Here is a 12,683-nt window from a genome sequence, read left to right as displayed (position 1 = left end):
GCTGGCTGCCTTCCCTCCACCTGTGCACAAGGCCACACTCCACCCTGTGAGTTCTGTACAGTGAGGGCCTCCCTAGAGAGGGAGAGTTCCACTGCTGGCTGCCTTCCCTCCACCTGTGCACAAGGCCACACTCCACCCTGTGAGTTCTGTACAGTGAGGGCCTCCCTAGAGAGGGAGTGTTCCACTGCTGGCTGCCTTCCCTCCACCTGTGCAAAATCCACACTCCACCTGTGAGTTGTGTATAGTGAAGGCCTCCCTAGAGAGGGAGTGTTCCACTGCTGGCTGCCTTCCCTCCACCTGTGCACAAGGCCACACTCCATCCTGTGAGTTCTGTACAGTGAGGGCCTCCCTAGAGAGGGAGTGTTCCACTGCTGGCTGCCTTCCCTCCACCTGTGCAAAATCCACACTCCACCTGTGAGTTGTGTATAGTGAGGGCCTCCCTAGAGAGGGAGTGTTCCACTGCTGGCTGCCTTCCCTCCACCTGTGCACAAGGCCACACTCCACCCTGTGAGTTCTGTACAGTGAGGGCCTCCCTAGAGAGGGAGTGTTCCACTGCTGGCTGCCTTCCCTCCACCTGTGCACAAGGCCACACTCCACCCTGTGAGTTCTGTACAGTGAGGGCCTCCCTAGAGAGGGAGTGTTCCACTGCTGGCTGCCTTCCCTCCACCTGTGCACAAGGCCACACTCCACCCTGTGAGTTCTGTACAGTGAGGGCCTCCCTAGAGAGGGAGTGTTCCACTGCTGGCCGCCTTCCCTCCACCTGTGCACAAGGCCACACTCCACCCTTGAGTCCTGTACAGTGAGGGCCTCCCTAGAGATGGAGTGTTCCACTGCTGGCTGCCTTCCCTCCACCTGTGCACAAGGCCACACTCTTCCCTGTGAGTTCTGTACAGTGAGGGCCTCCCTAGAGAGGGAGTGTTCCACTGCTGGCCGCCTTCCCTCCACCTGTGCACAAGGCCACACTCCACCCTTGAGTCCTGTACAGTGAGGGCCTCCCTAGAGATGGAGTGTTCCACTGCTGGCTGCCTTCCCTCCACCTGTGCACAAGGCCACACTCTTCCCTGTGAGTTCTGTACAGTGAGGGCCTCCCTAGAGAGGGAGTGTTCCACTGCTGGCTGCCTTCCCTCCACCTGTGCACAAGGCCACACTCCACCCTGTGAGTTCTCTACAGTGAGGGCCTCCCTAGAGAGGGAGTGTTCCACTGCTGGCTGCCTTCCCTCCTCCTGTGCACAAGGCCACACTCCACCCTGTGTGTCCTGTACAGTGAGGGCCTCCCTAGAGAGGGAGTGTTGCACTGCTGGCTGCCTTCCCTCCACCTGTGCACAAGGCCACACTCCACCATGTGAGTCCTGTACAGTGAGGGTCTCCCTAGAGGGGGAGTGTTCCACTGCTGGCCGCCTTCCCTCCACCTGTGCACAATCCACACTCCACCCGTGATTTGTGTACAGTGAGGGCCTCCCCAGAGAGGGAGTGTTCCACTGCTGGCTGCCTTCCCTCCACCTGTGCACAAGGCCACACTCCACCCTGTGAGTTGTGTACAGTGAGGGCCTCCCTAGAGAGGGAGTGTTCCACTGCTGGCTGCCTTCCCTCCACCTGTGCACAAGGCCACACTCCACCCTGTGAGTCCTGTACAGTAAGGGCCTCCCTAGAGAGGGAGTGTTCCACTGCTGGCTGCCTTCCCTCCACCTGTGCACAAGGCCACACTCCACCCTGTGAGTTCTCTACAGTGAGGGCCTCCCTAGAGAGGGAGTGTTCTACTGCTGGCCGCCTTCCCTCCACCTGTGCACAAGGCCACACTCCACCCTGTGAGTTCTGTTCAGTGAGGGCCTCCCTAGAGAGGGAGTGTTCCACTGCTGACCGCCTTCCCTCCACCTGTGCACAAGGCCACACTCCACCCTGTGAGTTGTGTACAGTGAGGGCCTCCCTAGAGAGGGAGTGTTCCACTGCTGGCTGCCTTCCCTCCACCTGTGCACAAGGCCACACTCCACCTGTGAGTTCTGTACAGTGAGGGCCTCCCTAGAGAGGGAGTGTTCCACTGCTGGCCGCCTTCCCTCCACCTGTGCACAAGGCCATACTCCACCCTGTGAGTTCTGTACAGTGAGGGCCTCCCTAGAGAGGGAGTGTTCCACTGCTGGCCGCCTTCCCTCCACCTGTGCACAAGGCCATACTCCACCCTGTGAGTTCTGTATAGTGAGGGCCTCCCTAGAGAGGGAGTGTTCCACTGCTGGCCGCCTTCCCTCCACCTGTGCACAAGGCCACACTCCACCCTGTGAGTTCTGTACAGTGAGGGCCTCCCTAGAGAGGGAGTGTTCCACTGCTGGCTGCCTTCCCTCCACCTGTGCACAAGGCCACACTCCACCCTGTGAGTTCTGTACAGTGAGGGCCTCCCTAGAGAGGGAGTGTTCCACTGCTGGCTGCCTTCCCTCCACCTGTGCACAAGGCCACACTCCACCCTGTGAGTTCTGTACAGTGAGGGCCTCCCTAGAGAGGGAGTGTTCCACTGCTGGCTGCCTTCCCTCCACCTGTGCACAAGGCCACACTCCACCCTGTGAGTTCTGTACAGTGAGGGCCTCCCCAGAGAGGGAGTGTTCCACTGCTGGCTGCCTTCCCTCCACCTGTGCACAAGACCACACTCCACCCTGTGAGTTCTGTACAGTGAAGGTCTCCCTAGAGAGGGAGTGTTCCACTGCTGGCTGCCTTCCCTCCACCTGTGCACAAGTTCACACTCCACCCTGTGAGTTCTGTACAGTGAGGGCCTCCCTAGAGAGGGAGTGTTCCACTGCTGGCTGCCTTCCCTCCACCTGTGCACAAGGCCACACTCCACCCTGTGAGTTCTGTACAGTGAGGGCCTCCCTAGAGAGGGAGTGTTCCACTGCTGGCTGCCTTCCCTCCACCTGTGCACAAGGCCACACTCCACCCTGTGAGTTCTGTACAGTGAGGGCCTCCCTAGAGAGGGAGTGTTCCACTGCTGGCTGCCTTCCCTCCACCTGTGCACAAGGCCACACTCCACCCTGTGAGTTCTGTACAGTGAGGGCCTCCCTAGAGAGGGAGTGTTCCACTGCTGGCTGCCTTCCCTCCACCTGTGCACAAGGCCACACTCCACCCTGTGTGTTCTGTACAGTGAGGGCCTCCCAGAGAGGTAGTGTTCCACTGCTGGCTGCCTTCCCTCCACCTGTGCACAAGGCCAGACTCCACCCTGTGAGTTCTGTACAGTGAAGGTCTCCCTAGAGAGGGAGTGTTCCACTGCTGGCTGCCTTCCCTCCACCTGTGCACAAGGCCACACTCCACCCTGTGTGTTCTGTACAGTGAGGGCCTCCCAGAGAGGTAGTGTTCCACTGCTGGCTGCCTTCCCTCCACCTGTGCACAAGGCCAGACTCCACCCTGTGAGTTCTGTACAGTGAGGGCCTCCCTAGAGAGGGAGTGTTCCACTGCTGGCTGCCTTCCCTCCACCTGTGCACAAGGCCACACTCCACCCTGTGAGTTCTGTACAGTGAGGGCCTCCCTAGAGAGGTAGTGTTCCACTGCTGGATGCCTTCCCTCCACCTGTGCACAGGGCCACACTCCACCCTGTGAGTCCTGTACAGTGAGGGCCTCCCAGAGAGGGAGTGTTCCACTGCTGGCTGCCTTCCCTCCACCTGTGCACAAGGCCACACTCCACCCTGTGAGTCCTGTACAGTGAGGGCCTCCCAGAGAGGGAGTGTTCCACTGCTGGATGCCTTCCCTCCACCTGTGCACAAGGCCACACTCCACCCTATGTGTTCTGTACAGTGAGGGCCTCCCAGAGAGGGAGTGTTCCACTGCTGGCTGCCTTCCCTCCACCTGTGCACAAGGGCACACTCCACCCTGTGAGTTCTGTACAGTGAGGGCCTCCCTAGAGAGGGAGTGTTCCACTGCTGGCTGCCTTCGCTCCACCTGTGCACAAGGCCACACACCACCCTGTGAGTTCTGTACAGTGAGGGCCTCCCTAGAGAGGGAGTGTTCCACTGCTGGCCGCCTTCCCTCCACCTGTGCACAAGGCCACACTCCACCCTGTGAGTTCTGTACAGTGAGGGCCTCCCTAGAGAGGGAGTTTCCACTGCTGGCTGCCTTCCCTCCACCTGTGCACAAGGCCACACTCCACCCTGTGTGTTCTGTACAGTGAGGGCCTCCCCAGAGAGGAGTGTTCCACTGCTGGCCGCCTTCCTTCCACCTGTGCACCAGGCCACACTCCACCCTGTGAATTCTTTATAGTGAAGGCCTCCCTAGAGAGGAGTATTCCACTGCTGGCCGCCTTCCCTCCACCTGTGCACAAGGCCACACTCCACCCTGTGAGTTGTGTACAGTGAGGGCCTCCCTAGAGAGGGAGTGTTTCACTGCTGGCTGCATCCCTCCACCTGTGCACAAGGCCACACTCCACCCTGTGAGTTCTGTACAGTGAAGGCCTCCCTAGAGAGGGAGTGTTCCACTGCTGGCTGCCTTCCCTCCACCTGTGCACAAGGCCACACTCTTTCCTGTGAGTTCTGTACAGTGAGGGCCTCCCTAGAGAGGGAGTGTTCCACTGCTGGCCGCCTTCCCTCCACCTGTGCACAAGGCCACACTCCACCCTGTGAGTTCTGTACAGTGAGGGCCTCCCTAGAGAGGGAATGTTCCACTGCTGGCAGCCTTCCCTCCACCTGTGCACAAGGCCACACTCCACCCTGTGAGTTCTGTACAGTGAGGGCCTCCCTAGAGAGGGAGTGTTCCACTGCTGGCTGCCTATCCTCCACCTGTGCACAAGGCCACACTCCACCCTGTGAGTTCTGTACAGTGAGGGCCTCCCTAGAGAGGGAGTGTTCCACTGCTGGCTGCCTTCCCTCCACCTGTGCACAAGGCCACACTCCACCCTGTGAGTCCTGTACAGTGAGGGCCCCCTTAGAGAGGGAGTGTTCCACTGCTGGCTGCCTTCCCTCCACCTGTGCACAAGGCCACACTCCACCCTGTGAGTTGTGTACAGTGAGGGCCTCCCTAGAGAGGGAGTGTTCCACTGCTGGCTGCCTCCCCTCCAACAGTGCACAAGGCCACAATCCACCCTGTGAGTTCTGTACAGTGAGGGCCTCCCTAGAGAGGGAGTGTTCCACTGCTGGCTGCCTTCCCTCCACCTGTGCACAAGTTCACACTCCACCCTGTGAGTTCTGTACTGTGAAGGTCTCCCTAGAGAGGGAGAGTTCCACTGCTGGCTGCCTTCCCTCCACCTGTGCACAAGTTCACACTCCACCCTGTGAGTTCTGTACAGTGAGGGCCTCCCTAGAGAGGGAGTGTTCCACTGCTGGCTGCCTTCCCTCCACCTGTGCACAAGTTCACACTCCACCCTGTGAGTTCTGTACAGTGAGGGCCTCCCTAGAGAGGGAGTGTTCCACTGCTGGCTGCCTTCCCTCCACCTGTGCACAAGGCCACACTCCACCCTGTGAGTTCTGTACAGTGAGGGCCTCCCTAGAGAGGGAGTGTTCCACTGCTGGCTGCCTTCCCTCCACCTGTGCACAAGGCCACACTCCACCCTGTGAGTTCTGTACAGTGAAGGTCTCCCTAGAGAGGGAGTGTTCCACTGCTGGCCGCCTTCCCTCCACCTGTGCACAAGGCCACACTCCACCCTGTGAGTTCTGTACAGTGAGTGCCTCCCTAGAGAGGGAGAGTTCCACTGCTGGCTGCCTTCCCTCCACCTGTGCACAAGGCCACACTCCACCCTGTGAGTTCTGTACAATGAGGGCCTCCCTAGAGAGGGAGTGTTCCACTGCTGGCTGCCTTCCCTCCACCTGTGCAAAATCCACACTCCACCTGTGAGTTGTGTATAGTGAGGGCCTCCCTAGAGAGGGAGTGTTCCACTGCTGGCTGCCTATCCTCCACCTGTGCACAAGGCCACACTCCACCCTGTGAGTTCTGTACAGTGAGGGCCTCCCTAGAGAGGGAGGGTTCCACTGCTGGCTGCCTTCCCTCCACCTGTGCACAAGGCCACACTCCACCCTGTGAGTTCTGTACAGTGAGGGCCTCCCTAGAGAGGGAGTGTTCCACTGCTGGCTGCCTTCCCTCCACCTGTGCACAAGGCCACACTCCACCCTGTGAGTTCTGTACAGTGAGGGCCTCCCTAGAGAGGGAGTGTTCCACTGCTGGCTGCCTTCCCTCGACCTGTGCACAAGGCCACACTCCACCCTTGAGTCCTGTACAGTGAGGGCCTCCCTAGAGATGGAGTGTTCCACTGCTGGCTGCCTTCCCTCCACTTGTGCACAAGGCCACACTCGACCTGTGAGTTGTGTACAGTGAGGGCCTCCCCAGAGAGGGAGTGTTCCACTGCTGGCCGCCTTCCCTCCACCTGTGCACAAGACCACACTCCACCCTGTGAGTTCTCTACAGTGAGGGCCTCCCTAGAGAGGGAGTGTTCCACTGCTGGCCGCCTTCCCTCCACCTGTGCACAAGGCCACACTCCACCCTGTGAGTTCTGTACAGTGAGGGCCTCCCTAGAGAGGGAGTGTTCCACTGCTGGCTGCCTTCCCTCCACCTGTGCACAAGGCCACACTCCACCCTGTGAGTTGTGTACAGTGAGGGCCTCCCTAGAGATGGAGTGTTCCACTGCTGGCTGCCTTCCCTCCACTTGTGCACAAGGCCACACTCGACCTGTGAGTTGTGTACAGTGAGGGCCTCCCCAGAGAGGGAGTGTTCCACTGCTGGCCGCCTTCCCTCCACCTGTGCACAAGACCACACTCCACCCTGTGAGTTCTCTACAGTGAGGGCCTCCCTCGAGAGGGAGTGTTCCACTGCTGGCCGCCTTCCCTCCACCTGTGCACAAGGCCACACTCCACCCTGTGAGTTCTGTACAGTGAGGGCCTCCCTAGAGAGGGAGTGTTCCACTGCTGGCCGCCTTCCCTCCACCTGTGCACAAGGCCACACTCCACCCTGTGTGTTCTGTACAGTGAGGGCCTCCCTAGAGAGGGAGTGTTCCACTGCTGGCTGCCTTCCCTCCACCTGTGCACAAGGCCACACTCCACCTGTGAGTTCTGTACAGTGAGGGCCTCCCTAGAGAGGGAGTGTTCCACTGCTGGCTGCCTTCCCTCCACCTGTGCATAAGGCCACACTCCACCATGTGAGTTCTCTACAGTGATGGCCTCCCTAGAGAGGGAGTGTTCCACTGCTGGCCGCCTTCCCTCCACCTGTGCACAAGGCCACACTCCACCCTGTGAGTTCTGTACAGTGAGGGCCTCCCTAAAGAGGGAGTGTTCCACTGCTGGCTGCCTTCCCTCCACCTGTGCACAAGGCCACACTCCACACTGTGAGTCCTGTACAGTGAGGGTCTCCCTAGAGAGGGAGTGTTCCACTGCTGGCTGCCTTCCCTCCACCTGTGCACAAGGCCACACTCCACCCTGTGAGTTCTGTACAGTGAGGGCCTCCCTAGAGAGGGGTGTTCCACTGCTGGCTGCCTTCCCTCCACCTGTGCACAAGGCCACACTCCACCCTGTGAGTTCTGTACAGTGAGGGCCTTCCTAGAGAGGGAGTGTTCCACTGCTGGCCGCCTTCCCTCCACCTGTGCACAAGGCCACACTCCACCCTGTGTGTTCTGTACAGTGAGGGCCTCCCTAGAGAGGGAGTGTTCCACTGCTGGCTGCCTTCCCTCCACCTGTGCACAAGGCCACACTCCACCCTGTGAGTTCTGTACAGTGAGGGCCTCCCTAGAGAGGGAGTGTTCCACTGCTGGCTGCCTTCCTTCCACCTGTGCACAAGGCCACACTCCACCCTGTGAGTCCTGTACAGTGAGGGCCTCCCTAGAGAGGGAGTGTTCCACTGCTGGCCGCCTTCCCTCCACCTGTGCACAATCCACACTCCACCTGTGAGTTCTGTACAGTGAAGGCCTCCCTAGAGAGGGAGTGTTCCACTGCTGGCCGCCTTCCCTTCACCTGTGCACAAGGCCACACTCCACCCTGTGAGTTCTGTACAGTGAGGGCCTCCCTAGAGAGGAGTGTTCCACTGCTGGCCGCCTTCCCTCCACCTGTGCACAAGGCCACACTCCACCCTGTGAGTTGTGTACAGTGAGGGCCTCCCTAGAGAGGGAGTGTTCCACTGCTGGCTGCCTTCCCTCCACCTGTGCACAAGGCCACACTCCACCCTGTGAGTTCTGTATAGTGAGGGCCTCCCTAGAGAGGGAGTGTTCCACTGCTGGCTGCCTTCCCTCCACCTGTGCACAAGGCCACACTCCACCCTGTGAGTTCTGTACAGTGAAGGTCTCCCTAGAGAGGGAGTGTTCCACTGCTGGCTGCCTTCTCTCCACTTGTGCACAAGGCCACACTCCACCCTGTGAGTTCTGTACAGTGAAGGCCTCTCTAGAGAGGGAGTGTTCCACTGCTGGCTGCCTTCTCTCCACTTGTGCACAAGGCCACACTCCACCTGTGAGTTCTGTACAGTGAGGGCCTCCCTAGAGAGGGAGTGTTCCACTGCTGGCCGCCTTCCCTCCACCTGTGCACAAGGCCACACTCCACCCTGTGAGTTCTGTACAGTGAGGGCCTCCCCAGAGAGGGAGTGTTCCACTGCTGGCCGCCTTCCCTCCACCTGTGCACAAGGCCACACTCCACCCTGTGAGTTCTGTACAGTGAGGGCCTCCCCAGAGAGGGAGTGTTCCACTGCTGGCCGCCTTCCCTCCACCTGTGCACAAGGCCACACTCCACCCTGTGAGTTCTGTATAGTGAGGGCCTCCCTAGAGAGGGAGTTTCCACTGCTGGCTGCCTTCCCTCCACCTGTGCACAAGGCCACACTCCACCCTGTGAGTTGTGTACAGTGAGGGCCTCCCTAGAGAGGGAGTGTTCCACTGCTGGCTGCCTTCCCTCCACCTGTGCACAATCCACACTCCACCTGTGAGTTCTGTACAGTGAAGGCCTCCCTAGAGAGGGAGTGTTCCACTGCTGACCGCCTTCCCTCCACCTGTGCACAATCCACACTCCACCTGTGAGTTCTGTACAGTGAGGGCCTCCCTAGAGAGGGAGTGTTCCACTGCTGGCTGCCTTCCCTCCACCTGTGCACAAGGCCACACTCCACCTGTGAGTTCTGTACAGTGAAGGTCTCCCTAGAGAGGGAGTGTTCCACTGCTGGCCGCCTTCCCTTCACCTGTGCACAAGGCCACACTCCACCCTGTGAGTTCTGTACAGTGAGGGCCTCCCTAGAGAGGGAGTGTTCCACTGCTGGATGCCTTCCCTCCACCTGTGCACAAGGCCACACTCCACCCTGTGAGTTCTGTACAGTGAGGGCCTCCCTAGAGAGGGAGTGTTCCACGGCTGGCTGCCTTCCCTCCACCTGTGCACAAGGCCACACTCCACCCTGTGTGTTCTGTACAGTGAGGGCCTCCCAGAGAGGTAGTGTTCCACTGCTGGCTGCCTTCCCTCCACCTGTGCACAAGGCCAGACTCCACCCTGTGAGTTCTGTACAGTGAAGGTCTCCCTAGAGAGGGAGTGTTCCACTGCTGGATGCCTTCCCTCCACCTGTGCACAAGGCCACACTCCACCCTGTGAGTTCTGTACAGTGAAGGCCTCCCTAGAGAGGGAGTGTTCCACTGCTGGCTGCCTTCCCTCCACCTGTGCACAAGGCCACACTCCACCCTGTGAGTTCTGTACAGTGAAGGTCTCCCTAGAGAGGGAGTGTTCCACTGCTGGCTGCCTTCCCTCCACCTGTGCACAAGGCCACACTCCACCCTGTGAGTTATGTACAGTGAGGACCTCCCTAGAGAGGGAGTGTTCCACTGCTGGCCGCCTTCCCTCCACCTGTGCACAAGGCCACACTCCACCCTGTGTGTTCTGTACAGTGAGGGCCTCCCTAGAGAGGGAGTGTTCCACTGCTGGCCGCCTTCCCTCCACCTGTGCACAAGGCCACACTCCACCCTGTGTGTTCTGTACAGTGAGGGCCTCCCTAGAGAGGGAGTGTTCCACTGCTGGCCGCCTTCCCTTCACCTGTGCACAAGGCCACACTCCACCCTGTGAGTTCTGTACAGTGAGGGCCTCCCAGAGAGGGAGTGTTCCACTGCTGGCTGCCTTCCCTCCACCTGTGCACAAGGCCACACTCCACCCTGTGAGTTCTGTACAGTGAGGGCCTCCCTAGAGAGGGAGTGTTCCACTGCTGGCTGCCTTCCCTCCACCTGTGCACAAGGCCACACTCCACCCTGTGTGTTCTGTACAGTGAGTTCCTCCCTAGAGAGGGAGTGTTCCACTGCTGGCTGCCTTCCCTCCACCTGTGCACAAGGCCACACTCCACCCTGTGAGTTCTGTACAGTGAGGGCCTCCCTAGAGAGGGAGTGTTCCACTGCTGGCTGCCTTCCCTCCACCTGTGCACAAGGCCACACTCCACCCTGTGTGTTCTGTACAGTGAGTTCCTCCCTAGAGAGGGAGTGTTCCACTGCTGGCTGCCTTCCCTCCACCTGTGCACAAGGCCACACTCCACCCTGTGTGTTCTGTACAGTGAGGGCCTCCCAGAGAGGTAGTGTTCCACTGCTGGCCGCCTTCCCTCCACCTGTGCACAAGGCCACACTCCACCCTGTGAGTTCTCTACAGTGAGTGCTTCCCTAGAGAGAGAGTGTTCCACTGCTGGCTGCCTTCCCTCCACCTGTGCACAAGGCCACACTCCACCCTGTGAGTCCTGTACAGTGAGGGCCTCCCTAGAGAGGGAGTGTTCCACTGCTGGCCGCCTTCCCTCCACCTGTGCACAAGGCCACACTCCACCCTGTGAGTTCTGTACAGTGAGGGCCTCCCTAGAGAGGGAGTGTTCCACTGCTGGCCGCCTTCCCTCCACCTGTGCACAAGGCCAGACTCCACCCTGTGAGTTCTGTACAGTGAAGGTCTCCCTAGAGAGGGAGTGTTCCACTGCTGGCTGCCTTCCCTCCACCTGTGCACAAGGCCACACTCCACCCTGTGAGTTCTGTACAGTGAGGGCCTCCCTAGAGAGAGAGTGTTCCACTGCTGGCTGCCATCCCTCCACCTGTGCACAAGGCCAGACTCCACCCTGTGAGTTCTGTACAGTGAGGGCCTCCCTAGAGAGGGAGTGTTCCACTGCTGGCCGCCTTCCATTCACCTGTGCACAAGGCCACACTCCACCCTGTGAGTTCTGTACAGTGAGGGCCTCCCTAGAGAGGGAGTGTTCCACTGCTGGCCGCCTTCCCTTCACCTGTGCACAAGGCCACACTCCACCCTGTGAGTTCTGTACAGTGAAGGCCTCCCTAGAGAGGGAGTGTTCCACTGCTGGCTGCCTTCCCTCCACCTGTGCACAAGGCCACACTCCACCTGTGAGTTCTGTACAGTGAGGGCCTCCCTAGAGAGGGAGTGTTCCACTGCTGGCCGCCTTCCCTTCACCTGTGCACAAGGCCACACTCCACCCTGTGAGTTCTGTACAGTGAGGGCCTACCTAGAGAGGGAGTGTTCCACTGCTGGCCGCCTTCCCTCCACCTGTGCACAAGGCCACACTCCACCCTGTGGGTCCTGTACAGTGAGGGCCTCCCTAGAGAGGGAGTGTTCCACTGCTGGCTGCCTTCCCTCCACCTGTGCACAAGGCCAGACGCCACCCTGTGAATTCTGTACAGTGAAGGTCTCCCTAGAGAGGGAGTGTTCCACTGCTGGATGCCTTCCCTCCACCTGTGCACAGGGCCACACTCCACCCTGTGAGTCCTGTACAGTGAGGGCCTCCCAGAGAGGGAGTGTTCCACTGCTGGCTGCCTTCCCTCCACCTGTGCACAAGGGCACACTCCACCCTGTGAGTCCTGTACAGTGAGGGCCTCCCTAGAGAGGGAGTGTTCCACTGCTGGCTGCCTTCCCTCCACGTGTGCACAAGGCCACACTCCACCCTGTGTGTTCTGTACAGTGAGGGCCTCCCAGAGAGGGAGTGTTCCACTGCTGGCTGCCTTCCCTCCACCTGTGCACAAGGCCACACTCCACCCTGTGAGTTCTGTACAGTGAGGGCCTCCCTAGAGAGGGAGTGTTCCACTGCTGGCTGCCTTCCCTCCACCTGTGCACAAGGCCACACTCCACCCTGTGAGTTCTGTACAGTGAGGGCCTCCCTAGAGAGGGAGTGTTCCACTGCTGGCCGCCTTCCCTCCACCTGTGCACAAGGCCACACTCCACCCTGTGAGTTCTGTACAGTGAGGGCCTCCCTAGAGAGGGAGTTTCCACTGCTGGCTGCCTTCCCTCCACCTGTGCACAAGGCCACACTCCACCCTGTGAGTTCTGTACAGTGAAGGCCTCCCTAGAGAGGAGTGTTCCACTGCTGGCTGCCTTCCCTCCACCTGTGCACAAGGCCACACTCCACCCTGTGAGTTGTGTACAGTGACGGCCTCCCTAGAGAGGGAGTGTTCCACTGCTGGCTGCCTTCCCTCCACCTGTGCACAAGGCCACACTCCACCCTGTGAGTTCTGTACAGTGAAGGCCTCCCTAGAGAGGGAGTGTTCCACTGCTGGCTGCCTTCCCTCCACCTGTGCACAAGGCCACACTCTTTCCTGTTAGTTCTGTACAGTGAGGGCCTCCCTAGAGAGGGAGTGTTCCACTGCTGGCCGCCTTCCCTCCACCTGTGCACAAGGCCACACTCCACCCTGTGAGTTCTGTACAGTGAGGGCCTCCCTAGAGAGGGAATGTTCCACTGCTGGCAGCCTTCCCTCCACCGGTGCACAAGGCCACACTCCACCCTGTGAGTTCTGTATAGTGAGGGCCTCCCTAGAG

Source organism: Spermophilus citellus, assembly GCF_964194105.1.
Source record: "Spermophilus citellus genome assembly, chromosome: 3".
NCBI lineage: Eukaryota > Metazoa > Chordata > Mammalia > Rodentia > Sciuridae > Spermophilus > Spermophilus citellus.
Note: the sequence above shows the minus strand (reverse complement) of the source record.